The following is a 27752-nucleotide window of genomic DNA, read 5'->3' on the forward strand; positions in this document are numbered from 1 at the left end:
AGCCCAGTGTTATACAGTGACTGAGCTGTCCCCACCAGTACTGTAACCCAGTGTTATACAGAGACAGACCTGTCCCCACCAGTACTGTACCCCAGTGTTATACAGTGACACAACTATCCCCACCAATAATGTACCCCAGTGTTATACAGTGACAAACCCATCCCCAACAGTAAATTCCCCCAGTGTTTTACAGTGACAGACCCATCCCCACCAGTACTGTACCCCAGTGTTATACAGTGACAGACCCCCCCACCCCCACCAGTACTGTACCCCAGTGTTATACAGTGACAGACCCGTCCCCACCAGTACTGGACCCCAGTGTTATACAGTGACAGACCCGTCCCCACCAGTACTGTACCCCAGTGTTATACAGTGACAGACCCGAACCCCCCAGTACTGTACCCCAGTGTTGTACAGTGACAGACCCGTCCCCATCAGAATTGTACCCCAGTGTTATACAGTAACAGACCCGTCCCCACCAGTACTGTACCCCAGTGTTATACAGTGACAGACCCGTCCCCACCAGTACTGTACCCCAGTGTTATACAGTGACAGACCCGTCCCCTACAGTACTGTACCCCAGTGTTATACAGTGACAGACCTGTCCCCACCAGTACTGTACCCCAGTGTTATACAGTGACAGACCTGCCCCCACCAGTACTGTACCCCAGTGTTATAGAGTGAATACCCGTCCCCACCAGTACTGTACCCCAGTGTTATACAGTGACAGACCGGTCCCCACCAGTACTGGACCCCAGTGTTATACAGTGACAGACCCGTCCCCTACAGTACTGTACCCCAGTGTTATACAGTGACAGACCTGTCCCCACCAGTACTGTACCCCAGTGTTATACAGTGACAGACCTGCCCCCACCAGTACTGTACCCCAGTGTTATAGAGTGAATACCCGTCCCCACCAGTACTGTACCCCAGTGTTATACAGTGACAGACCGGTCCCCACCAGTACTGGACCCCAGTGTTATACAGTGACAGACCCGTCCCCACCAGTTCTGAACCCCAGTGTTATACAGTGACATACCTGTCCCCACAAGTACTGTACCCCAGTGTTATACAGTGACAAACCTGTCCCCACCAGTACTGTACCCCAGTGATATACAGTGACAGACCCGTCCCCACCAGTACTGTAGCCCAGTGTTATACAGTGACTGACCTGTCCCCACCAGTACTGTACCCCAGTGTTACACAGAGACAGACCTGTCCCCACCAGTACTGTACCCCAGTGTTATACAGTGACAGGCCCGCCCCCACCAGTACTGTACCCCAGTGTTGTACAGTGACAGACCCGTCCCCATCAGAATTGTACCCCAGTGTTATACAGTAACAGACCCGTCCCCACCAGTACTGTACCGCAGTGTTATAGAGTGACAGACCCATCCCCACCAGTACTGTACCCCAGTGTTATACAGTGACAGACCCATCCCCAAAGTACTCTACCCCAGTGTTATACAGTGACAGACCCGTCCCCACCAGTACTGTACCCCAGTCTTGTACAGTGACAGACCCGTCCACATCAGTAATTTACCACAGCTTTATACAGTGACAGACCCGTCCCCTCCAGTACCATACCCCAGTGTTATACAGTGACAGAACCCTCCCCACCAGTACTGTACCCCAGTGTTGTTCAGTGTAAGACCTGTCCCCATCAGTACTATACACCAGTGTTATACAGTTAAAGGCCAGACCCCACCAGTACTGTAACCCAGTGTTATAAAGTGACAGGACTTACCTGACCAGTGGTGTCCCCCAGTGTTATACAGTGACAGACCAACCCCATCATCGTAGTTCTTCAGTGTTTTACAGTGACAGACCTGTCCCCACCAGTACTGTACCACAGAGTGAAACCGTGACAGACCTATCCCGACCAGCACTGCACACCAGTGTTATACAGTGACAGACCCGTCCCCACCAGTACAGTACCCCAGTGTTATATACTGACCGACCTGTCCCCACCAGTACTGCACCCCAGTGTTATACACTGACAGACCCGACCCCACAAGTACTGTTCCCCAGTGTTATACAGTGACAGACCTGTCCCTACCAGTACTGTACCCCAGTGTTATACAGTGACAGACCTGTCCCCACCAGTACTGTACCCCAGTGTTATACAGTGACACACCCGTCCCCACCAGTACTGTACCCCAGTGTTATACAGCGACAGGCCTGTCCCCACCAGTATTGTACCCCAGTGTTATACAGTGACAGGCCTGTCCCCACCAGTATTGTACCCCAGTGTTATACAGCGACAGAAAAGTCCCGACCAGAACTGTCCCCCAGGATTATACAGTGACAGACATGTCCCAACCAGTACTGTACCCCAGTGTTATTTTGTGGCAGACCCGTCGCCACCAGTACTGTACCCCAGTGTTATACAGTGACAGACTCATCCCCAACAGTAAAATCCCCCAGTGTTTTACAGTGACAGACCTGTCTCCACCAGTACTGCACCCCAGTGTTATACAGTGACAGACCCGTCCCCACCAGTACTGAACCCCAGTGTTATACAGTGACCGACCTGTCCCCACCAGTACTGTACCGCAGTGTTATACAGTGACAGACCTGTCCCCACCAGTACTGTACCCCAGTGTTATTCAGTGACACACCCGTCCCCACCAGTACTGTACCCCAGTGTTATACAGTGACAGGCCTTTCCCCGCCAGTACTGTACACCAGGGTTATACAGTGACAGACCGGTCCCCACCAGTTGTGGACCCCAGTGTTATACAGTGACAGACCTGTCCCGACCAGTACTGTTCCCCAGAGTTATACATTGACAGACCTGTCCCCACCAGTACTGTACCCCATTGCTATACAGTGGCAGACCAGTCCCCACCAGTACTGTACCCCAGTGTTATACAGTGACACACCTGTCCCCACCAGTACTGTAGCCCAGTGTTATACAGCGACAGACAAGTCCCGACCAGAACTGTCCCCCAGGATTATACAGTGACAGACCTGTCCCCAGCTGCACTGTACCCCAGTGTTATACAGTGACAGACTCATCCCCAACAGTAAAGTCCCCCAGTGTTTTACAGTGACAGACCTATCCCCGCCAGTACTGTACCCCAGTGTTATACAGTGACAGAGCCGTCCCCACCAGTACTGTAGCCCAGTGTTATACAGTGACAGACCTGTCCTCACCAGTACTGTAGCCCAGTGTTATACAGTGACAGACCTGTCCCCATCAGTACTGTAGCCCAGTGTTATACAGTGACAGACCCGTCCCCACCAGTACTGTACCCCAGTGTTAAACAGAGACAGACCCATCCCCACCAGTACTGTACCCCAGTGTTATACACTGACAGACCCGACCCCCCAGTACTGTACCCCAGTGTTTTACAGTGACAGACCCGTCCCCACCAGTACTGTACCCCAGTGTTATATAATGACTTTCCTGTCCGCACCAGTACTGTACCCCAGTGTTATATAATGACTTTCCTGTCCGCACCAGTACTGTACCCCAGTGTTATACAGTGACAGACCTGTCCCCACCAGTACTGTACCCGTGTTATACAGTGACTGACCCGTCCCCACCAGTATTGTAGCCCAGTGTTATACAGTGACTGAGCTGTCCCCACCAGTACTGTAACCCAGTGTTATACAGAGACAGACCTGTCCCCACCAGTACTGTAGCCCAGTGTTATACAGTGACAGACCCGTCCCCAGCAGTAAATTCCCCCAGTGTTTTACAGTGACAGACCCATCCCCACCAGTACTGTACCCCAGTGTTATACAGTGACAGACCCGCCCCCACCAGTACTGTACCCCAGTGTTGTACAGTGACAGACCCGTCCCCATCAGAATTGTACCCCAGTGTTATACAGTAACAGACCCGTCCCCACCAGTACTGTACCCCAGTGTTATTCAGTGAGAGACCCGTCCCCTTCAGTACTGTACCCCAGTGTTATACAGTGACAGACCCATCCCCACCAGTACTGTACCCCATTGTTATACAGTGACAGACCCGTCCCCTACAGTACCGTACCCCAGTGTTATACAGTGACAGACCCATCCCCACCAGTACTGTACCCCATTGTTATACAGTGACAGACCCGTCCCCTTCAGTACAGTACCCCAGTGTTATACAGTGACAGACCCATCCCCACCAGTACTGTACCCCAGTGTTATACAGTGACAGACCCGCCCCCACCAGTACTGTACCCCAGTGTTGTACAGTGACAGACCCGTCCCCATCAGAATTGTACCCCAGTGTTATCCAGTAACAGACCCGTCCCCACCAGTACTGTACCCCAGTGTTATTCAGTGAGAGACCCGTCCCCTTCAGTACTGTACCCCAGTGTTATACAGTGACAGACCCATCCCCACCAGTACTGTACCCCATTGTTATACAGTGACAGACCCGTCCCCTCCAGTACCGTACCCCAGTGTTATACAGTGACAGACCCCTCCCCACCAGTACTGTCCCCCAGTGTTGTACAGTGTAAGACCTGTCCCCATCAGTACTGTACCCCAGAGTTATACAGTTAAAGGCCAGACCCCACCAGTACTGTAACCCCGTGTTATAAAGTGACAGGACTTACCCGACCAGTAGTGTCCCCCAGTGTTATACAGTGACAGACCAACCCCATCAGTGTAGTCCTTCAGTGTTTTACAGTGACAGACCTGTCCCCACCAGTACTGTACCACAGAGTGAATCCGTGACAGACCTATCCCCACCAGCACTGCACACCAGTGTTATACAGTGACAGACCCGTCCCCACCAGTACAGTACCCCAGTGGTATACAGTGATAGACGTGTCCCCACCAGTACTGTACCTCTGTGTTATACAGTGACAGACCTGTCCCCACCAGTACTGTACCCCAGTGTTATACAGTGACAGACCCGTCCCTACCAGTACTGTACCCCAGTGTTATACAGTGACAGACCCGTCCTCACCAGTACTGTACCCCAGTGTTATACAGTGACAGACCTGTCCCCACCAGTACTGTACCCCAATGTTATACAGTGACACACCTGCCCCCACCAGTGCTGTACCCCAGTGTTATACAGTGACACACCTGTCCCCACCAGTACTGTACCCCAGTGTTATACAGCGACAGACAAGTCCCGACCAGAACTGTACCCGGGATTATACAGTGACAGACCTGTCCCCAGCTGCACTGTACCCCAGTGTTATTCAGTGACAGACCCGTCCCCACCAGTACTGTACCCCAGTGTTATACAATGACCGACCTGTCCCCACCAGTACTGCACCCCAGTGTTATACACTGACAGACCCGACCCCACCAGTACTGTACCCCAGTGTTATACAATGACAGACCCGACCCCAGCAGTAAATTCCCCCAGTGTTTTACAGTGACAGACCCATCCCCACCAGTACTGTACCCCAGTGTTATACAGTGACAGACCCGGCCCCACCAGTACTGTACCCCAGTGTTGTACAGTGACAGACCCGTCCCCATCAGAATTGTACCCCAGTGTTATACAGTAACAGACCCGTCCCCAGCAGTACTGTACCCCAGTGTTATTCAGTGACAGACCCGTCCCTTTCAGTACTGTACCCCAGTGTTATACAGTGACAGACCCATCCCCACTAGTACTGTACCCCATTGTTATACAGTGACAGACCCGTCCCCTACAGTACTGTACCCCAGTGTTATACAATGACCGACCTGTCCCCACCAGTACTGCACCCCAGTGTTATACACTGACAGACCCGACCCCACCAGTACTGTACCCCAGTGTTATACAGTGAGAGACCTGTCCCCATCAGTACTGTACCCCCGTGTTATACAGTGACAGACCCAGCCCCACCAGCACTGTACCCCAGTGTTATACAGTGACTGACCTGTCCCCACCAGTACTGTACCCCAGTGTTATATAATGACTTTCCTGTCCCCACCAGTACTGTACCCCAGTGTTATACAGTGACAGACCCATCCCCACCAGTACTGTACCCCAGTGTTGTACAGTGACAGACCTGTCCCCACCAGTACTGTACCCGTGTTATACAGTGACAGACCCGTCCCCTCCAGTACTGTACCCCAGTGTTACACAGTGACAGACCTGTCCCCACCAGTACTGTACCCCAGTGTTATACGGTGACAGACCCATCCCCACCAGTACTGTACCCCAGTGTTATACAGTGACAGAACCCTCCCCACCAGTACTGTACCCCAGTGTTGTTCAGTGTAAGACCTGTCCCCATCAGTACTATACACCAGTGTTATACAGTTAAAGGCCAGACCCCACCAGTACTGTAACCCAGTGTTATAAAGTGACAGGACTTACCTGACCAGTAGTGTCCCCCAGTGTTATACAGTGACAGACCAACCCCATCATCGTAGTTCTTCAGTGTTTTACAGTGACAGACCTGTCCCCACCAGTACTGTACCACAGAGTGAAACCGTGACAGACCTATCCCGACCAGCACTGCACACCAGTGTTATACACTGACAGACCCGACCCCACAAGTACTGTTCCCCAGTGTTATACAGTGACAGACCTGTCCCTACCAGTACTGTAACCCAGTGTTATACAGTGACAGACCTGTCCCCACCAGTACTGTACCCCAGTGTTATACAGTGACACACCCGTCCCCACCAGTACTGTACCCCAGTGTTATACAGCGACAGGCCTGTCACCACCAGTATTGTACCCCAGTGTTATACAGTGACAGGCCTGTCCCCACCAGTATTGTACCCCAGTGTTATACAGTGACAGACAAGTCCCGACCAGAACTGTCCCCCAGGATTATACAGTGACAGACATGTCCCAACCAGTACTGTACCCCAGTGTTATTTTGTGGCAGACCCGTCGCCACCAGTACTGTACCCCAGTGTTATACAGTGACAGACTCATCCCCAACAGTAAAGTCCCCCAGCGTTTTACAGTGACAGACCTGTCTCCACCAGTACTGCACCCCAGTGTTATACAGTGACCGACCTGTCCCCACCAGTACTGTACCCCAGTGTTATACAGTGACAGACCTGTCCCCACCAGTACTGTACCCCAGTGTTATTCAGTGACACACCCGTCCCCACCAGTACTGTACCCCAGTGTTATACAGTGACAGGCCTTTCCCCGCCAGTACTGTACACCAGGGTTATACAGTGACAGACCGGTCCCCACCAGTTGTGGACCCCAGTGTTATACAGTGACAGACCTGTCCCGACCAGTACTGTTCCCCAGAGTTATACATTGACAGACCTGTCCCCACCAGTACTGTACCCCAGTGCTATACAGTGGCAGACCAGTCCCCACCAGTACTGTACCCCAGTGTGATACAGTGACACACCTGTCCCCACCAGTACTGTAGCCCAGTGTTATACAGCGACAGACAAGTCCCGACCAGAACTGTCCCCCAGGATTATACAGTGACAGACCTGTCCCCAGCTGCACTGTACCCCAGTGTTATACAGTGACAGACTCATCCCCAACAGTAAAGTCCCCCAGTGTTTTACAGTGACAGACCGATCCCCGGCAGTACTGTACCCCAGTGTTATACAGTGACAGAGCCGTCCCCACCAGTACTGTAGCCCAGTGTTATACAGTGACAGACCTGTCCTCACCAGTACTGTAGCCTAGTGTTATACAGTGACAGACCTGTCCCCATCAGTACTGTAGCCCAGTGTTATACAGTGACAGACCCGTCCCCACCAGTACTGTACCGCAGTGTTAAACAGTGACAGACCCGTCCCCACCAGTACTGTACCCGTGTTATACACTGACAGACCCGACCCCCCAGTACTGTACCCCAGTGTTATACAGTGACTGACCTGTCCGCACCAGTACTGTACCCCAGTGTTATACAGTGACAGACCCATCCCCACCAGTACTGTACCCCAGTGTTATACAGTGACAGGCCTTTCCCCGCCAGTACTGTAAACCAGGGTTATACAGTGACAGACCGGTCCCCACCAGTACTGGACCCCAGTGTTATACAGTGACAGACCTGTCCCGACCAGTACTGTTCCCCAGAGTTATACATTGACAGACCTGTCCCCACCAGTACTGTACCCCAGTGCTATACAGTGGCAGACCAGTCCCCACCAGTACTGTACCCCAGTGTGATACAGTGACACACCTGTCCCCACCAGTACTGTACCCCAGTGTTATACAGCGACAGACAAGTCCCGACCAGAACTGTCCCCCAGGATTATACAGTGACAGACCTGTCCCCAGTGCACTGTACCCCAGTGTTATACAGTGGCAGACTCATCCCCAACAGTAAAGTCCCCCAATGTTTTACAGTGACAGACCTATCCCCGCCAGTACTGTACCCCAGTGTTATACACTGACAGACCCGACCCCCCAGCACTGTACCCCAGTGTTATACAGTGACAGACCTGTCCCCACCAGTACTGTACCCCAGTGTTATACAGTGACAGACCCATCCTCACCAGTACTGTACCCCAGTGTTATACAGTGACAGACCTGTCCCCACCAGTACTGTACCCCAGTGTTATACAGTGACAGACCTGTCCCCACCAGTACTGTACCCCAGTGTTATACAGTGACAGACCTGTCCCCACCCATACTGTACCCCAGTGCTATACAGTGACAGACCTGCCCCCACCAGTACTGTACCCCAGTGTTATAGAGTGAATACCCGTCCCCACCAGTACTGTACCCAGTGTTATACAGTGACAGACTGGTCCCCACCAGTACTGTACCCCAGTGTTATACAGTGACAGACCCGTCCCCACCAGCACTGGACCCCAGTGTTATACAGTGACAGACCCGTCCCCACCAGTACTGTACCCCAGTGTTATACAGTGACAGACCTGTCTCCACCAGTACTGTACCCCAGTGTTATACAGTGACAGACCTGTCCCCACAAGTACTGTACCCCAGTGTTATACAGTGACAGACCTGTCCCCACCAGTACTGTACCCGTGTTATACAGTGACTGACCCGTCCCCACCAGTATTGTAGCCCAGTGTTATACAGTGACTGAGCTGTCCCCACCAGTACTGTAACCCAGTGTTATAGAGAGACAGACCTGTCCCCACCAGTACTGTAGCCCAGTGTTATACAGTGACACACCTGTCCCCACCAATACTGTACCCCAGTGTTATACAGTGACAGACCCGTCCCCAGCAGTAAATTCCCCCAGTGTTTTACAGTGACAGACCCATCCCCACCAGTACTGTACCCCAGTGTTATACAGTGACAGACCCGCCCCCACCAGTACTGTACCCCAGTGTTGTACAGTGACAGACCCGTCCCCATCAGAATTGTACCCCAGTGTTATACAGTAACAGACCCGTCCCCACCAGTACTGTACCCCAGTGTTATTCAGTGACAGACCCGTCCCCTTCAGTACTGTACCCCAGTGTTATACAGTGACAGACCCATCCCCACCAGTACTGTACCCCATTGTTATACAGTGACAGACCCGTCCCCTACAGTACTGTACCCCAGTGTTATACAGTGACAGACCCGTCCCCACCCATACTGTACCCCAGTCTTGTACAGTGACAGACCCGTCCACATCAGTACTTTACCACAGCTTTATACACTGACAGACCCGTCCCCTCCAGTACCGTACCCCAGTGTTATACAGTGACAGACCCCTCCCCACCAGTACTGTCCCCCAGTGTTGTACAGTGTAAGACCTGTCCCCATCAGTACTGTACCCCAGTGTTATACAGTTAAAGGCCAGACCCCACCAGTACTGTAACCCCGTGTTATAAAGTGACAGGACTTACCCGACCAGTAGTGTCCCCCAGTGTTATACAGTGACAGACCAACCCCATCAGTGTAGTCCTTCAGTGTTTTACAGTGACAGACCTGTCCCCACCAGCACTGCACACCAGTGTTATACAGTGACAGACCCGTCCCCACCAGTACTGTACCCCAGTGGTATACAGTGATAGACGTGTCCCCACCAGTACTGTACCTCTGTGTTATACAGTGACAGACCTGTCCCCACCAGTACTGTACCCCAGTGTTATACAGTGACAGACCCGTCCCCACCAGTACTGTACCCCAATGTTATACAGTGACACACCTGCCCCCACCAGTGCTGTACCCCAGTGTTATACAGTGACACACCTGTCCCCACCAGTACTGTACCCCAGTGTTATACAGCGACAGACAAGTCCCGACCAGAACTGTACCCAGGATTATACAGTGACAGACCTGTCCCCAGCCGCACTGTACCCCAGTGTTATTCAGTGACAGACCCGTCCCCACCAGTACTGTACCCCAGTGTTATACAATGACCGACCTGTCCCCACCAGTACTGCACCCCAGTGTTATACACTGACAGACCCGACCCCACCAGTACTGTACCCCAGTGTTATACAGTGAGAGACCTGTCCCCACCAGTACTGTACCCCAGTGTTATACAGTGACAGACCCATCCCCACCAGCACTGTACCCCAGTGTTATACAGTGACTGACCTGTCCGCACCAGTACTGTACCCCAGTGTTATATAATGACTTTCCTGTCCCCACCAGTACTGTACCCCAGTGTTATACAGTGACAGACCCAGCCCCACCAGTACTGTACCCCAGTGTTGTACAGTGACAGACCTGTCCCCACCAGTACTGTACCCGTGTTATACAGTGACAGACCCGTCCCCTCCAGTACTGTACCCCAGTGTTATACAGTGACAGACCTGTCCCCACCAGTACTGTACCCCAGTGTTATACAGTGACAGACCCATCCCCACCAGTACTGTACCCCAGTGTTGTACAGTGACAGACCCGTCCGCATCAGTACTGCACCCCAGTGTTATACATTGACAGACCCGTCCCCACCAGTACTGTACCCCAGTGTTATACAGTGACTGAGCTGTCCCCACCAGTACTGTAACCCAGTGTTATACAGAGACAGACCTGTCCCCACCAGTACTGTAGCCCAGTGTTATACAGTGACACACCTGTCCCCACCAATACTGTACCCCAGTGTTATACAGTGACAGACCCGTCCCCAGCAGTAAATTCCCCCAGTGTTTTACAGTGACAGACCCATCCCCACCAGTACTGTACCCCAGTGTTATACAGTGACAGACCCGCCCCCACCAGTACTGTACCCCAGTGTTGTACAGTGACAGACCCGTCCCCATCAGAATTGTACCCCAGTGTTATACAGTAACAGACCCGTCCCCACCAGTACTGTACCCCAGTGTTATTCAGTGACAGACCCGTCCCCTTCAGTACTGTACCCCAGTGTTATACAGTGACAGACCCATCCCCACCAGTACTGTACCCCATTGTTATACAGTGACAGACCCGTCCCCTACAGTACTGTACCCCAGTGTTATACAGTGACAGACCCGTCCCCACCCATACTGTACCCCAGTCTTGTACAGTGACAGACCCGTCCACATCAGTACTTTACCACAGCTTTATACACTGACAGACCCGTCCCCTCCAGTACCGTACCCCAGTGTTATACAGTGACAGACCCCTCCCCACCAGTACTGTCCCCCAGTGTTGTACAGTGTAAGACCTGTCCCCATCAGTACTGTACCCCAGTGTTATACAGTTAAAGGCCAGACCCCACCAGTACTGTAACCCCGTGTTATAAAGTGACAGGACTTACCCGACCAGTAGTGTCCCCCAGTGTTATACAGTGACAGACCAACCCCATCAGTGTAGTCCTTCAGTGTTTTACAGTGACAGACCTGTCCCCACCAGTACTGTACCACAGAGTGAATCCGTGACAGACCTGTCCCCACCAGCACTGCACACCAGTGTTATACAGTGACAGACCCGTCCCCACCAGTACTGTACCACAGAGTGAATCCGTGACAGACCTATCCCCACCAGCACTGCACACCAGTGTTATACAGTGACAGACCCGTCCCCACCAGTACAGTACCCCAGTGGTATACAGTGATAGACGTGTCCCCACCAGTACTGTACCTCTGTGTTATACAGTGACAGACCTGTCCCCACCAGTACTGTACCCCAGTGTTATACAGTGACAGACCTGTCTCCACCAGTACTGTACCCCAATGTTATACAGTGACACACCTGCCCCCACCAGTGCTGTACCTCAGTGTTATACAGTGACACACCTGTCCCCACCAGTACTGTACCCCAGTGTTATACAGCGACAGACAAGTCCCGACCAGAACTGTACCCAGGATTATACAGTGACAGACCTGTCCCCAGCCGCACTGTACCCCAGTGTTATTCAGTGACAGACCCGTCCCCACCAGTACTGTACCCCAGTGTTATACAATGACCGACCTGTCCCCACCAGTACTGCACCCCAGTGTTATACACTGACAGACCCGACCCCACCAGTACTGTACCCCAGTGTTATACAGTGAGAGACCTGTCCCCACCAGTACTGTACCCCAGTGTTATACAGCAATGGACCTGTCCCCACCAGTACTGTACCCCAGTGTTATACAGTGACAGACCCGTTCCCACCAGTACTGTACCCCAGTGTTATACAGTGACAGACCCGTCCCCACCAGTATTGTACACCAGTCTTATACAGTGACAGACCCATCCCCTCCAGTACTGTACCCCATTTTTATACAGTGACAGACCCATCCCCACCAGTACTGTACCCCAGCGTTATACAGTGACAGACCCGTCCCCATCAGTACTGTACCCCAGTGTTATACAGTGACAGACCCGTCCCCACCAGTACTGTACCCCAGTGTTATACAGTGACAGACCCGTCCCCATCAGTACTGTACCCCAGTGTTATACAGTGACAGACTTGTCCCCACCAGTACTGTACCCCAGTGTTATACAGCAATGGACCTGTCCCCACCAGTACTGTACCCCAGTGTTATACAGTGACAGACCCGTTCCCACCAGTACTGTACCCCAGTGTTATACAGTGACAGACCTGTCCCCACCAGTACTGTACCCAGTGTTATACAGTGACAGACCTCTCCCCACCATTACTGTACCCCAGTGTTATACAGTGACAGACCCATCCCCAACAGTACTGTATCCCAGTGTTATACAGTGACAGACCTGTCCCCACCAGTCCGGTACCTCAGTGTTATACAGTGACTGACCCGTCCCCACCAGTACTGTACCCCAGTGTTATACAGTGACAGACCCATCCCCACCAGTACTGTACCCCAGTGTTATACAGTGACAGACCTGTCCCCACCAGTACTGTACCCCAGTGTTATACAGTGACAGACCCGTCCCCACCAGTACTGTACCCCAGTGTTTTACAGTGACAGACCTGTCTCCACCAGTACTGTACCCCAGTGTTATACAGTGACAGACCTGTCCCCACCAGTACTTCACCCCAGTGTTATACACTAACAGACCCGACCCCACCAGTACTGTACCCCAGTGTTATACAGTGACAGACCTGTCCCCACCAGTACTCCCCCAGTGTTATACAGTGACAGACCCGTCCCCACCAGTATTGTACCCCAGTGTTACACAGTGACAGACCCATCCCCACCAGTACTGTACCCCAGTGTTATACAGTGACAGACCTGTCCCCACCAGTACTGTCCCCCAGTGTTATACAGTGACAGACCCGTCCCCACCAGTTCTGTGCCGCAGTGTTTTACAGCAACAGACCTGTCCCCACCAGTTCTGCACCCCAGTGTTATACAGTTACAGACCCGTCCCCACCATGACTGTACCCCAGTGTTATACAGTGACAGACCTGTCCCCACCAGTACTGTGCCCCAGTGTTATACAGTGACAGACCTGTCCCCACCAGTACTGTGCCCCAGTGTTATACAGTGACAGACCCGTCCCCACCATTTCTGTACCCCAGTGTTATGCAGTGACAGACCTGTCCCCACCAGTACTGTACCCCAGTGTTATACAGTGACAGACCCGTCCCCACCAGTACTGTACCCCAGTGTTATACAGTGACAGACCCGACCCCACCAGTACTGTACCCCAGTGTTATACAGTGACAGACCTGTCCCCACCAGTACTGTGCCCCAGTGTTATACAGTGACAGACCTGTCCCCACCAGTACTGTACCCCAGTGTTATACAGTGACAGACCCGTCCCCACCAGTACTGTACCCCAGTGTTATACAGTGACAGACCCGTCCCCACCATTTATGTACCCCAGTGTTATGCAGTGACAGACCTGTCCCCACCAGTACTGTACCCCAGTGTTATACAGTGACAGACCCGTCCCCACCAGTACTGTACCCCAGTGTTATACAGTGACAGACCCGTCCCCACCAGTACTGTACCCCAGTGTTATACAGTGACAGACCTGTCCCCACCAGTACTGTGCCCCAGTGTTATACAGTGACAGACCTGTCCCCACCAGTACTGTACCCCAGTGTTATACAGTGACAGACCCGTCCCCACCAGTACTGCACCACAGTTTTATACAGTGACAGACCCATCCCGACCAGTACTGTGCCCCAGTGTTATACAGTGACAGACCCTTCCCCACCAGTACTGTACCCCAGTGTTATAAAGTGACAGACCCGTCCCCACCAGTTCTGTACCCCAGTGTTATACAGTGACAGACCCATCCCGACCAGTACTGTGCCCCAGTGTTATACAGTGACAGACCTGTCCCCACCAGTACTGTACCCCTGTGTTATACAGTGACAGACCCGTCCCCACCAGTACTGCACCGCAGTTTTATTAAGTGACAGACCCGTCCCCACCAGTATTGTACACCAGTGTTATACAGTGACAGACCTGTCCCCACCAGTACTGTACACCAGTGTTATACAGTGACAGACCCATCCCCACCAGTACTGTTCCCGAGTGTTATACAGTCACAGACCTGTCCCCACCAGTACTGTTCCCGAGTGTTATACAGTGACAGACCCGTCCCCACCAGTACTGTACCCCAGTGTTATACAGTGACCGACCCGTCCCCATCAGTACTGTACCCCAGTGTTATCCAGTGACAGACCCGTCCCCACCAGTACTGTACCCCAGTGTTATACAGTGACAGACTTGTCCCCACCAGTACTGTACCCCAGTGTTATACAGCAATGGACCTGTCCCCACCAGTACTGTACCCCAGTGTTATACAGTGACAGACCCGTTCCCACCAGTACTGTACCCCAGTGTTATACAGTGACAGACCCGTCCCCACCAGTATTGTACACCAGTCTTATACAGTGACAGTCCCATCCCCTCCAGTACTGTACCCCATTGTTATACAGTGACAGACCCATCCCCACCAGTACTGTACCCCAGCGTTATACAGTGACAGACCCGTCCCCATCAGTACTGTACCCCAGTGTTATACAGTGACAGACCCGTCCCCACCAGTACTGTACCCCAGTGTTATACAGTGACAGACCCGTCCCCATCAGTACTGTACCCCAGTGTTATACAGTGACAGACCTGTCCCCACCAGTACTGTACCCCAGTGTTATACAGTGACAGACTTGTCCCCACCAGTACTGTACCCCAGTGTTATACAGCAATGGACCTGTCCCCACCAGTACTGTCCCCCAGTGTTATACAGTGACAGACCCGTTCCCACCAGTACTGTATCCCAGTGTTATACAGTGACAGACCTGTCCCCACCAGTACTGTACCCCAGTGTTATACAGTGACAGACCTGTCCCCACCAGTACTGTACCCCAGTGTTATACAGCAATGGACCTGTCCCCACCAGTACTGTACCCCAGTGTTATACAGTGACAGACCCGTCCCCACCAGTATTGTACACCAGTCTTATACAGTGACAGACCCATCCCCTCCAGTACTGTACCCCATTGTTATACAGTGACAGACCCATCCCCACCAGTACTGTACCCCAGTGTTATACAGTGACAGACCCGTCCCCATCAGTACTGTACCCCAGTGTTATACAGTGACACAAGTATCCAGTTGTGGATGCCATGCAACTGGAGAGTACTGCATCATAGTCCTTAATTGTGCCTTGTAGATGGTGGACAGGCTTTGGGGAGTCAGTTGGTGAGTTACTCTGCGCAGGATTCCTAGCCTCTGACCTGCTCTTGTAGCCACAGTATTTATATGGTTGGTCCCAGTTCAGTTTCTGGTGAATGGTAACCCCCAGGATGTTGATATTGGGGGATTCAGTGATGGTAATGCCATTGAACATCAAGGGGCGATGGTTAGATTCTCTCTTGTTGGAAATAGCCATTGAAGGTGTATAAGTGGAGTGTTTCCCACCCATTGCATTCCCCTTGCAATAAACAACAACATCCCATTTCCCTTCCTAATCTCTTGCTGTACCTGCAGACTAACCTTTCCTGATTGATGTACCACGACACCCAGATCCCTCTGTACCTCAGAGTTCTGCAATCTCTCTCTCCATAGATAATTTGCTGCTTTTCTAACCTTCCTGTCAAAGTGGAAAAGTTCACAATTTCCCACATTACACTCCACCTGCCAAATTTTTTCACACTCGTTTATCCCACCTGTATCCCCTTACAGACTCCTTATGTCCTCTTCACATCTTACTTCCCCACCCATCTTTCTGTCATCGGAAAATTTAACAACCATACATTCAGTCCCTTCATCCCAGTCATCGATATCAATTGTAAACAGCGGAGGTCCCAGCCCTGATCCCTGTGATACTCCACTCATCACCCGTCACATCTCGCCAACCCAAAAATGACTCATTTATGCCTCCCCTCTGTTCTCCAACCAAATCCTCTGTCCGTGCTCAGGTGATACCCCTAATGTCACAAACTCTTATTTTGTGTTTTAACCTTTGGTGTGGCACCTTGTCAAATGCCTTCTGGAGATCGAAGTACAGCACATCCTCAGGTTCCCCTCTATCCGCGCTACTTCTTAGAAAAGTTACAGCACAGGAAGAGGCCATTCAGCCCATCATGTCTGCGCCAGCCAAAAGGAGAAACAAAATGAAAAAAAGCGCAACTCGCTGCCCATTCTAATCCCGCCTCCCAGCACCTGGTCTGTTGCCTTGTAGGGTTACAACGCTTTCGCTGCTGATCCATCCTCAAAGAGCACCAATTAATTATTCAAACATGAGCTCCCTTTCACAAAACGACGCTGATTGCATTGAGATGTTCTCAGTGCCCCGCCATGACCCCCTTAATAATAGATTCCAACAATTTCCCTGTGACAGATGTTAAACTAACTGGCCTATTGCTTCCTGCTTTCTGTCTCCCTCCTTTCTTGAATGGAGGAGTCATTGTTGTGATTTTCCAATCTGATGGAACCTTTCCAGAATCTAGGGATTGGAATTTTTGCTATTGGAATTTTTGCTATTGGAATTATTGCTCTTGGAATTATTGCTCTTGGAATTTTTGCTATTGGAATTTTTTGCTATTGGAATTATTGCTATTGGAATTATTGCTCTTGGAATTATTGCTATTGGAATTTTTTGCTATTGGAATTATTGCTATTGGAATTATTGCTATTGGAATTTTTTGCTATTGGAATTTTTTGCTATTGGAATTATTGCTATTGGAATTTTTGCTATTGGAATTATGGCTATTGGAATTATTGCTATTGGAATTATTGCTATTGGAATTTTTTGCTATTGGAATTTTTGCTATTGGAATTATGGCTATTGGAATTATTGCTATTGGAATTATTGCTATTGGAATTTTTTGCTATTGGAATTTTTTGCGATTGGAATTTTATTGCTATTGGAATTTTTGCTATTTTCCAATCTGATGGGACCTTTCCAGAATCTAGGGAGTTTTGGAACATTAAAACCAATGCATCTACTATCTCAGCAACCGCTTCTTTTAAGACTCTTTGATGAAACCTATCAGGACCTGGGGACTTGTCAGCTTTTAGTTCTAATAATTTTCTCACTACCCTTTCCCTGGTGATTATCATTGTTTTAAATTCCTCCTCCCCACCCCCTTTCATCTCCTGATTCACAAGTGTTTCTGGGATGTTATTTGTATCTTCTACAGTGAAGACACGAGCAAAATATCTGTTCAACTCATCCGCCATTTCCTTATTTTGCATTATGAATTCCCCATTCTCCCTCTGACAGTTGTACAATCTCCTCACTAAAGTTGGCCATGGAGCAGTCACTGCTGGAGGCGCTTAAAGCCCTTGGCAACGCCAGCATCCCAGTTTGGACCAGTTTCCCCCATGGTTCAAGCTAACAGGGCAGCCATGCAGCGCACTAATCTCTGGCCATCCAAGTGGTGGCCAGCACTTTCCGGGAAGTGTTAAGGGGCCCTCACACTTAACCAGGGCAGGTGCTTAGTACACCCATGCTAACCACATGTCTCTCTCTTTCATCCTGCAGGAGGACTACATCAGGATCGTGGAGCCTGGTGAACTAGCTGTACGCCTGATGGCCGACAGAGTGCGAAGACGAGGGAGGAGAGAGCGACTGAGGCTCCTGGCTGCGCAGACGCAGGAGCAGCAACCTCAGGAAGAAGGGGCAACTGGGGCTCCCGCACACACCACCCAAGAGCCACAGCGAGTTGTTGCAGGTTGGCGCCTAGCGACACCCAGGGTCTATAGATGCCGCCTTTCATTCCTGCAGACGACCGAGATCCAGTGTCGCCAAAGACTGCAAATGTCTAGTGAACTGGTCGATCACATCTGCCAGCTACTGCAGGATTTGGCACTACGGGGCAAGTGGCCATGGCGCTCAATTTCTATGCCAGTGGCTCCTTTCAGGGCTCCACAGGTGACCTCTGTGGGATCTCACAAGCCTCCACCCACAAATGAATCCATGAGGTCACAGATACCATCTTTGCGAGGGCCACACAACTTTGTGCATTTTGCTCAGGACCAGGACAGCCAGGATGCAAGAGCGATTGGATTTGCCCAGATTTCGGGTTTCCCACAGGTGCAGGGTGCGATTGACTGCACCCATGTGGCACTCAGATCTCTGTCGCAACACACGGTGGGACTACATCAACTGCATGAGGTTCCATTTGCTGAATGTGCAGCTGATGTGCAACCACCAAAAATGCATCATACAAGTGTGCGCACGGTTTCCAGGGTGTGTGCACAACACCTACTCCTTAGTTTGTCACAGATCCCTGGGGTCTTCCAGGTTCCACAGAAGTTGCGGGGATGGCTCCTTGAGAACAAGAGGCCATGGCTGACGACACCCGTGAGGCCGCCTCAGAGTGCAGCAGAGCGACGGTATAATGAGGCTCATGCTGCAGCTCACAACTTTGTGGAGCAGATCATTGGGATGCTGAAGATGAGATTCCGGTGCCTGGACCGATCTGGTGGAGCCCTGCTATACAGTTCGCAGAGAGTGTCACGCATCGTTGTTGTCTGCTGCACCCTTTACAACCTGGCGCTCCAACGAGGAGACGAGCTGGCTGAGGAGGAGATGGAGCAGCTGCACATCTCCTCCGATGAGGAGGACGCCGACGGGGATGAGGGTGAGGAGGTCCTCGGAGGACGATGACGGTGATGAGGCCCTCACACTGGCTAGGTGAGGGAGGTGCGCTCGGGAGGTTAGATTTGTAGAGGATGGCCCCATAGAGGTGACCCCATAGATCCTCACATCGCATCTGTGAACGTTTGACTCCAGTCTGGCTTATGGCAGCACGAATACCCTCTGTGAGAATGCTCCAGTCGTGGAGACGCAGTGGAGACCCTAATAGTCACTCAATTGCAGGAGGATGATGATGACATGCAATGAGGATGCTCCATAAATCTTCACATAGCCTCTGAGAATGTCTGACTCCTGTCTGGTCGAGGGCAGCTCGCTTGCGCTCTGCAATCATGGTCATATCATAGAGACGCAGCCATGAAACTTTAGGAGCATCTGATCCATTGTCTGCCTTCATCACCTGAACCCTTCAGGAGCACAGCATCAGTGGTCACAGATGCTAAAGAAATGGGGGCAGCCCCACCTTAAAGGGGCTGAGTGCACACGGAGAGAATGGGAGAATTCTGTGGGGTCTACCCACTACATTCTGGCAGCAATGACCAGCACCGCCGAGGTGCAGGCGTCAGTAACGTTTCCAGGGAGTGTGAGGCTAGGCCATCTCTTTGGTCTGAAGGCTGCACAGAGCACAGGGAAGAGGCCCTAGACTGAGACACCTGCCTTTATCTTTTGCAGAAAGGTTTCACATCTGAGTAACATGAACACTATTCATCAGAACAAGGAGCCATAGGCAGAGAGACATTCTTGGGAGTTGACTGACAATAGTGAACAGTATGTACAAGTCATTAACACCCGTGCCCAGGCTGTGCAACTAATTCTCCTTAACTTTCCTAACCTGCTGCTACGTCTTGGTACTCCTCGAACATCCAGCAGCCTGCTGACTGCTATGACTTTGGTGGGCATCCCCTGGAGGGCCGAGACTTGGAGGGCCCTGGCCTGCTTTCGGGGTCCTGCTGTGTGGCACCCTCCTCGGCCTGTGGAGCTGGAGCTGCTGAGGTCACAGGAAGAGGGGAGTTGGATGGGCTGAGCTCTCTCAGAATCACCTGGATGGATGGGCCCAGAGTGTGCACCTGTTGATACTCCTCCCTATAGGTGCCTGGGGGCCCCAGGCTGACTCCTTGAGGAGCAAGGTAACTGGAGTGAGGCTGAGCTGCCTGGCTGTATACACACTGTTGGAGGCCAATTAGGGCATCAGCAATGGAGTTGAGCCCGTGCAGCAGTGCGGGAGCGAAGTCCTGGACCAAGGTCTCCATGGTGACAGCCATCCTACCAGTGTTGACCTCAGTGTGTTGGCATGCCGGCGCTATCACCTCAGAGTGAAGATGGACGGGCTCCTCCAATGTACCTTGCAATCTGAGGAGTGCAGCGGACATCCCTTTCTGATGTTCCCGAGCCTGCCTTTGCAGCTCCAGCAACTGTGACATGACTGAGTCCAGGGGCTCGTCATCTGACTTGGACTCAGCAGATTTCTTGCCTCCAGTAGTCCTCCTGAGTGCCAGAAACCTGGGAAGTCCCTGCCTCCACCTGCTGTGGATTGGACGGTGCAATGTGCTCACCAGATTGTGATCCCGGGGCTATTATAAAGCTAGGTCCCACCGGAGTGTGTATCTCTGCGCTGGTGGAGGGTGTGGGTGAGTGCTGTGATGGCACTTCAGGGAGGGTAACTCTAGATTCCTTTTCAGAGGTTTCTTCAGGGCTTGAGGCCCTGGGTCGTGGACTCTGTCGGCTGTTTGGCAGATGTGCCTGCAGAAGTAAGGAGAGATAATTAGTGCATGGCAGTCGCTTGCGAAACAGGATGCATCACTCACAGCATGGTTGTCTGATGGATGTTGCACTGCTGGACCTTCACTTGGTAGGGCACCGCTGACCTCACTGTCAGCACAGAACCGGTCCAGATCCTCACCGGCCAGCTGGATGGCTCTGTTTTCAAAGTTCATGAGGGCCTTGGTTTCGGGCATTCCACCACCGGTCTGCAACCTCTCTCTCTTGTTGTGTGCCAGCTTGTGCTGCATGAATAGAGATGGAGGAAGTGTAAACAGGATGCCAGGCCAGATGATAAGTATGCCTGGCCTATGTGGGTGGTGAGTGGTCCCGTGGACAGGATGAGGACAATGACAGTAAGTGCGAGAGAGTGAATGGTGATGTCCCTTAAACCGGCAGTGAGTGAGGGCCCTGTGCATGTGTGATGGGTTTGTGAGCGTGTGAGTTGAAAGTGATGAGAAGAGTGACTTACCCTGGCAGAACGGAGATCATCATTCATCCTCTTGCGGCACTGGGTGGCTGTTCCTCTTTCGAAGGGCGTTGGCGCTGACCACTGCTGTCACCACCTCCCAAGCCAGGTTAGTGCTGTTGCTGCCCATCCTGTGGCTAGAACGGGGGAAGAGGGCATCCCGGCGGCCTCCACGGCATCAAGAGGCGCTCGAGGGACGCGTTGCTGAACCTGGGGGCTGCAATCTTCTTCAGCTTCAGGGCAGTGGTGGTCTGGAAGCACTGAGATGTGTACTTGTGGCTAGACATTAAACATGGCGCCCGGCATGATGCAGCAGCGGGTTGATGGCGGGCAGGTAGATGAGCTTGCCAAGGAAACAGCATGTTTCCTGGGAGTGCGTAACTAATATGGCGGGTTTGGAACGATACAGCATGAAAACCCGTCATTTTTATCCACCCGCTACTGCACTTAGTGCAACTCTGGAACCATTCCACCACTGCCTCGCTACTGACCTATCCCTTAACCTAATTTCCCAGTTCACTTTAGCCAGCTCTGTCTTCATGCCCCCAAAATTGCCCTTATTTAAGTTTAAAACACTAGTCTTAGATCCACTCTTCTCTCCCTCAAACTGAATGTGAAATTCAATCATATTATGATCACTGCTACCGAGGGGCGCCTTCACTATGAGGTCATTAATTAACCCTGTCTCATTGCACATTGCCAGATCGAATATAGCCTGCTCTCTGGTTGGTTCTAAAATGTGCTGCGCTAAGAAACTGTCCCAAAAACACTCTATGAACCCATCACAGAGGCTACCTTTGCCAATCTGAGTTGTCCAATCTATAAGTAGATAAAAATCACCCATGATTATCTCCATTCTTTCTCACAAGCGGCCATTATTTCTTCCTGTATACCCCACCTTACAGTGTGGTTACTGTTAGGGGGCCAATAAACCACTGCCACAAGTGACTTCTTACCTTCACTATTTCTCATCTCTACCCAAACTGATTCTACATCTTGATCCCCAGAACTAAGGTCATCTCTCTTGATTGTACCAATGTCATCCTTAGTTAACAGAGCTACCCCATCACCTTTTCTGAGCTTCCTGTCCTTCCTGAATGTCACATACCCTTGAATATTCAGGTCCCAGTCTTTAGCATCCTCCAGCCATGACAGGGTAATGGCTGTCACATCATACATACTTATTTCTATTTGTGCTGTCAATTCTTCTGTTTTGTTTCGAATTCTCCGTGCATTCAGATACAGGGCCTTTAGTTCTGTCTTTTACTATTTTTATAACCTCTTGCCTTATCTACTGGTGCACTCTTAGATTTGTACACTCTGTCCCCTCCTCCCACACTCTGTTCATCATTCCCCTTTATTCCTATCCTGCTCTCTTGCCTTGTCTCCTCTATTTAATTTATTACATTTTCCCAAACTTGATCCCACACCCACTATTTAGTTTCAAGCCCTCTCCACGACCTGAGTAACATGACCCGCCGGACCTCTGGTCCCAGCACAGTTCCGATGTAGACCGTCCCAGTGATACAGATCCCTCTTTCCCCAGTACTGGTGTCAGTGCCCCGTGAATGAAAACCCAGTGTCCCAACAGCGACCTCCCCACCCCCACCCACAGACGGGGAATGGCTCGTGTGTCAGTAGCTTGTGTAAACTCTCCGAGTTCAGGGTGTGAGAATAATGGACAAGGATTAAAGACAACAGCTAAAAGATTCATGAAGAGCACAGGTCACTGCCGATAGGAGATCTTCCTGTGTGTTATTACAACAGAGAGAGAGAGAGGGAGAGAGAGAGAGATACAGAGAGAGAGGGAGTCAGAGAGAGAGAGAGAGAGAGACAGAGAGAGAGAGAGAGAGAGAGACAGAGAGAGAGAGAGAGACAGAGAGAGACAGAGAGAGAGACAGAGAGAGAGAGAGGGAGAGAGAGAGAGGGAGAGAGAGGGAGAGAGAGAGAGGGAGAGAGAGACAGAGAGAGGGAGAGAGAGAGAGAGACACAGAGAGAGACAGAGAGAGACAGAGAGAGAGAGAGAGACAGAGAGAGAGAGGGAGAGAGAGAGAAAGAGAGAGAGACAGAGAGAGAAAGAGAGAGAAAGAGAGACAGAGACAGAGAGTGAGTGAGAGAGAGAGACAGAGAGACAGAGAGAGACAGAGAGAGAGAGAGAGACAGAGAGAGAGAGAGAGAGAGAGAGACAGAGAGAGAGAGACAGAGAGAAAAAGAGAGAAAGAGACAGACAGACAGAGAGAGAGACAGACAGAGAGAGAGACAGACAGAGAGAGAGACAGAGAGAAAGAGAGAGAGAGAGACAGAGAGAGGGAAAGAGACAGAGAGAGACAGAAAGAGAGAGAGAGAGGGAGAGAGACAGAGAGAAAGAGAGAGACAGACAGAGAGAGAGACAGACAGAGAGAGAGACAGACAGGCAGACAGACAGAAAGAAACAGAGACAAAGACAGGCAGACATTGACAGGCAGAAAGAGACAGGCCGACCATGTAATAATGCATGGGGCAGAGAGTCACTAGGTCCCAGGCAGGATTCACACACTGGACTCTCCTCCAGTTGGGAGAAATCCTAAACAACCAAGATCCTCAAAACATGAATCCACACGGAGCAGTCCATCTGAAGGCGATGATTTCTCCCCCCCAACCTCGACACCCAACAGGAAAGTCCCAGGCTTCAATTCACGGCCTAGTAATGAGTTTGTTGCCCTCTCACAGCGCCCCCCATGAGCCCACACATACCCAAATAGGGCAGGAAGATCCCTCGGCCAACACAGACTGGCCGGCGACGTGACAGAGTCCAGGTCACACCCGGGCAGCCCCATACCGGCCCTCAAATCAACTCATCATTAAAGCTCACTCACAAAGGCCCAGCTACCACCTTACTGAGGAGCCGGGTTAGTGAAGTAATCAATGATTATTTGCCAGGACCAACTTTTATGGTGTTTGGGACTGTAAGGGTTAATGTGGGTCTGGGGGAACAGTATGGCCCACATTACGATGTAGAGAATCCCCTGGGAGTAATGGAGTGCAGAGGTGAGTCTGGTAGAAGTCGGCATGAAGATAGCACCTAGTCAGGACTGTATCCTGTATATATGTATGCAGCTACGTATTATTAATAAATAATTATTGTTCAACCACACAAGCCTCTAGGCCTCTTCATGCAACAACGTACAGCTGGTGTGTTTCTCTCTCTGTCTCTGTCCCTGTCTCTCTCTCCCATATAACATGGTGGCAGCGGGTGAAAGGCCCCAAAATCCCTCCTGATAAAGGAGCAAAGAAACTGCAGTCCGAGCTGAGGGAAGTGGGCCTAACTCGGAGACCTCGAACGCGCAGCTGGAGATCGCCAGAGAGGCTCCATTACAGACACGGAGGCAGAAGAACGATCTAGTGTGCAGCATAACCGGACTCCACCAGAACGCAAGGAGGTCCTGTGCCAGGCCTGATCGAAAGCAGAGTCAAAGGACCCGGCTGCATCTCGAAATGGTGAGCAAACTCCAAAAAGCAAAAATGTTGACATAAGCTTTGAAATTTGGCGCAATGATCAGGCAACACTGGCAGACCGATTGGTTAGTGAGTGTGGTTTGAAGAATGCTGCAGCCCAGATCCAGAGTCAGTGCCATAACACATGGCACCCGCGCACAAACGAAACAAATCAGCATCAATTCGATTCCCCAAAGCTCAGGGGAGCGACTCGCTGTCCGAAACGACTCGTTCAAAAGATTTTCTGCAGAATTGCTGAAGTTTAAAACGGCTCCATAACTGGAACAGGAGCCTGCCAAAGGCCTGACAAGCATGAGAAGAAAGACAATGATTACTGCCGCACCCAAAAAAAATCCAAAATCATTTAAAGTTGTGTCGAAAACAGCCATGGATGGCAGGACAATTAAGACAGATGGAAGGACCAGGCCAGGTGCAAAATTGGGGATTAGGCAGAAGGTTTTTAAGACATATGAGAGCATCTGGCCTGAATAAGAAAACAGAGGCTGAACAGGTGAACACACCATTATATTTAGTAGGCCCAATAGCCAACGATATATCTGCCAGGCAAGGAATAAATGAATCTTTGAATAACTTTGAAGAGGTCGTGAAGTCCTTTGACACCTACTTTAATCCAAGAAGCAAGAACACTTTGGAGCGAGCAAAATTTAACAAGGGGGTCCAAAAGCCCGGAGAATCCGTAAACTCTTTAACAAATACACAGATTGGCTGAAGGCTGTGACTACGGTGACCTTAAGCTGGACCTCATAAGAGACCAAACAGCAGTGGGAGCGGCTGATGATACTTTTACGGAATGTATTCCAATCTAAAAAAGATCTGACTTTGGAAACAGCCATCCAACTTGTCAGACAATATTGGAAGTCTGCCAGCAAAGCCAATCCATTTTGCGTGGTGAAGTTAAACCATGGTACAGAGCAACCCTAACAGTCCAGCTCATAAAGAGCAAGGAGATTCCAGGATAAGGAAAGCAATACCCAAGCAAAACACGAGATGGTGGCAGACCACGTCAGTGCCGTGGCGCCGAAAGACCTCCCAGGTGTGAGCAGTGTCCAGCAATCACAGCACAGAGCTTTCACTGAAAGATGTGTAAGTCCAAAACCGCGGGGCGTGCAGAGGATCTCAAACAGGTTCATGAGATAGATAAGCCATGCCAAGAAGAAGTCCAATAATGCTTCTTGGGAGAAAACAAGGTTCCCAGGTTCACCTCCCTGCGGAAACAGTCACCTCTTTGAATTTTCAACTTGGACACAGGAGCCAGAGTGAGGGTCCCTTCAGGTCAGGAACCCGTGGCTCAGTGACCCCCCCCCTGGCGATAGACACACCGCCGTCCGGGTCCAGGAGGAATCCAGCTGCTGGTCGCAGGATGTGATTGTAGTGCCGCTCGGCACAGCGGCAAGAGAACAATCAAAATCCCGGCACTCATCCACAGTCAACCCTTTCCCCTCCCGAGCTGAGATTCCTGTGTCGCTCTCAACCTCCTCAAAATGGCAGGAGATGTCAAAACAAGCGCTGAGGTCAGCTACACTGAGCTGGAGACCCCCCGAGACGGCAACCAGCGCTGAGACCCCCTGAGACGTCCCCCAGCGCTGAGACCCCCTAAGACGTCCCCCAGCACTGAGACCCCGAGACATCCCCCAGCGCTGAGACCCCCGACTCGTCCCCCAGCGCTGAGACCCCCGACTCGTCCCCCAGCGCTGAGACCCCCGAGACATCCCCCAGCACTGAGACCCCCGACTCGTCCCCCAGCGCTGAGACCCCCGAGACATCCCCAGCGCTGAAACCCCCGACTCGTCCCCCAGCACTGAGACCCCCGAGACGTCCCCCAGCGCTGAGACCCCCGACTCGTCCCCCAGTGCTGAGACCCCCGAGACGTCCCCCAGCGCTGAGACCCCCGAGACGTCCCCCAGCACTGAGACCCCCGAGACGTCCCCCAGCGCTGAGACCCCCGAGACATCCCCCAGCACTGAGACCCCCGAGACATCCCCCAGCGCTGAGACCCCCGGGACATCCCCCAGCGCTGACAATCTCGACTGGGACTTCAGCTGGGATTTGCCCCACTCTCTGCAGAAGCAGTTATTCCAGCTCCCTTGTGGACAGGCTGAAAAATACTCTCCTACGGTCAGACCAGCCGAACCACCAGGTGAGCAACAACACACTCCACACAGGAGATCCAGAGGAGGAGGAGCAGAGGCAGGAGGGTAGAGACAAAGTGTTGAGTCAAACAGCCTCTGGCCCAGGACCAGGAGAAACGCCAGCAAGGCAGCTGGAGCTCCAACCTCACACACACAACATGAGGTCAACCCTGGAGCTGGAGAAAAGCCACCATCAACTCAACAAGACAAAAACTCTGGGAGGCATGAGCGTACATGAAGAAACAGCATTAAAAGCCAAACTGCAGGCTGAGCTCAAGGGCTGAGGAATGTAACAGACAAAAGGGAGGTAAACCTTCAACTTCCAGGTTTGAGACCACCCCCCCCCAACCGAGAAAGGCAACCTGAGTCCACTCTACGAATGAACAGAGTGAACATTCTGTCCGGAAGCAGAGGGATAATCCCTAGGTATCCGAGGAAGGAAGATGGATTGCGGACAAAGAAAAATACGATGCTAAGGAGCACGAGAAGTGTACCAGGTGTGGACACCGAGAGTTTGAAACACCAAGTGCCACAACTTCAACTCCAGACCAACAAAGTCAGCCCAGCTCAGTTGAGACGACCACTCCTCCATACTGGAAAAGAATGAGGTCTGGAAGAGTTGTAAAGCCTCCACACCACCTGAATCTGTAAA

General features: G+C 51.5%; 1 long non-coding RNA gene and 1 pseudogene across 1 annotated transcript in view; one reads left to right on the forward strand and one right to left on the reverse strand.

The window, feature by feature from the left end:
• The window catches only part of LOC144674323 (uncharacterized), a 35022-nt gene extending 22660 nt beyond the window's left edge, over positions 1-12362 (forward strand). The window contains exon 3 of the long non-coding RNA XR_013574504.1: positions 12292-12362. This is a non-coding gene — a long non-coding RNA (uncharacterized LOC144674323). The remainder of the gene's footprint in view (positions 1-12291) is intronic.
• LOC144674321 (sodium/calcium exchanger 1-like) overlaps positions 1-27752 on the reverse strand; it is a 209586-nt pseudogene that overhangs the window by 148960 nt on the left and 32874 nt on the right.

Source organism: Cetorhinus maximus, unplaced genomic scaffold (genome assembly GCF_964194155.1).
Source record: "Cetorhinus maximus unplaced genomic scaffold, sCetMax3.hap1.1 HAP1_SCAFFOLD_627, whole genome shotgun sequence".
Taxonomy (NCBI): Eukaryota; Metazoa; Chordata; class Chondrichthyes; order Lamniformes; family Cetorhinidae; genus Cetorhinus; species Cetorhinus maximus.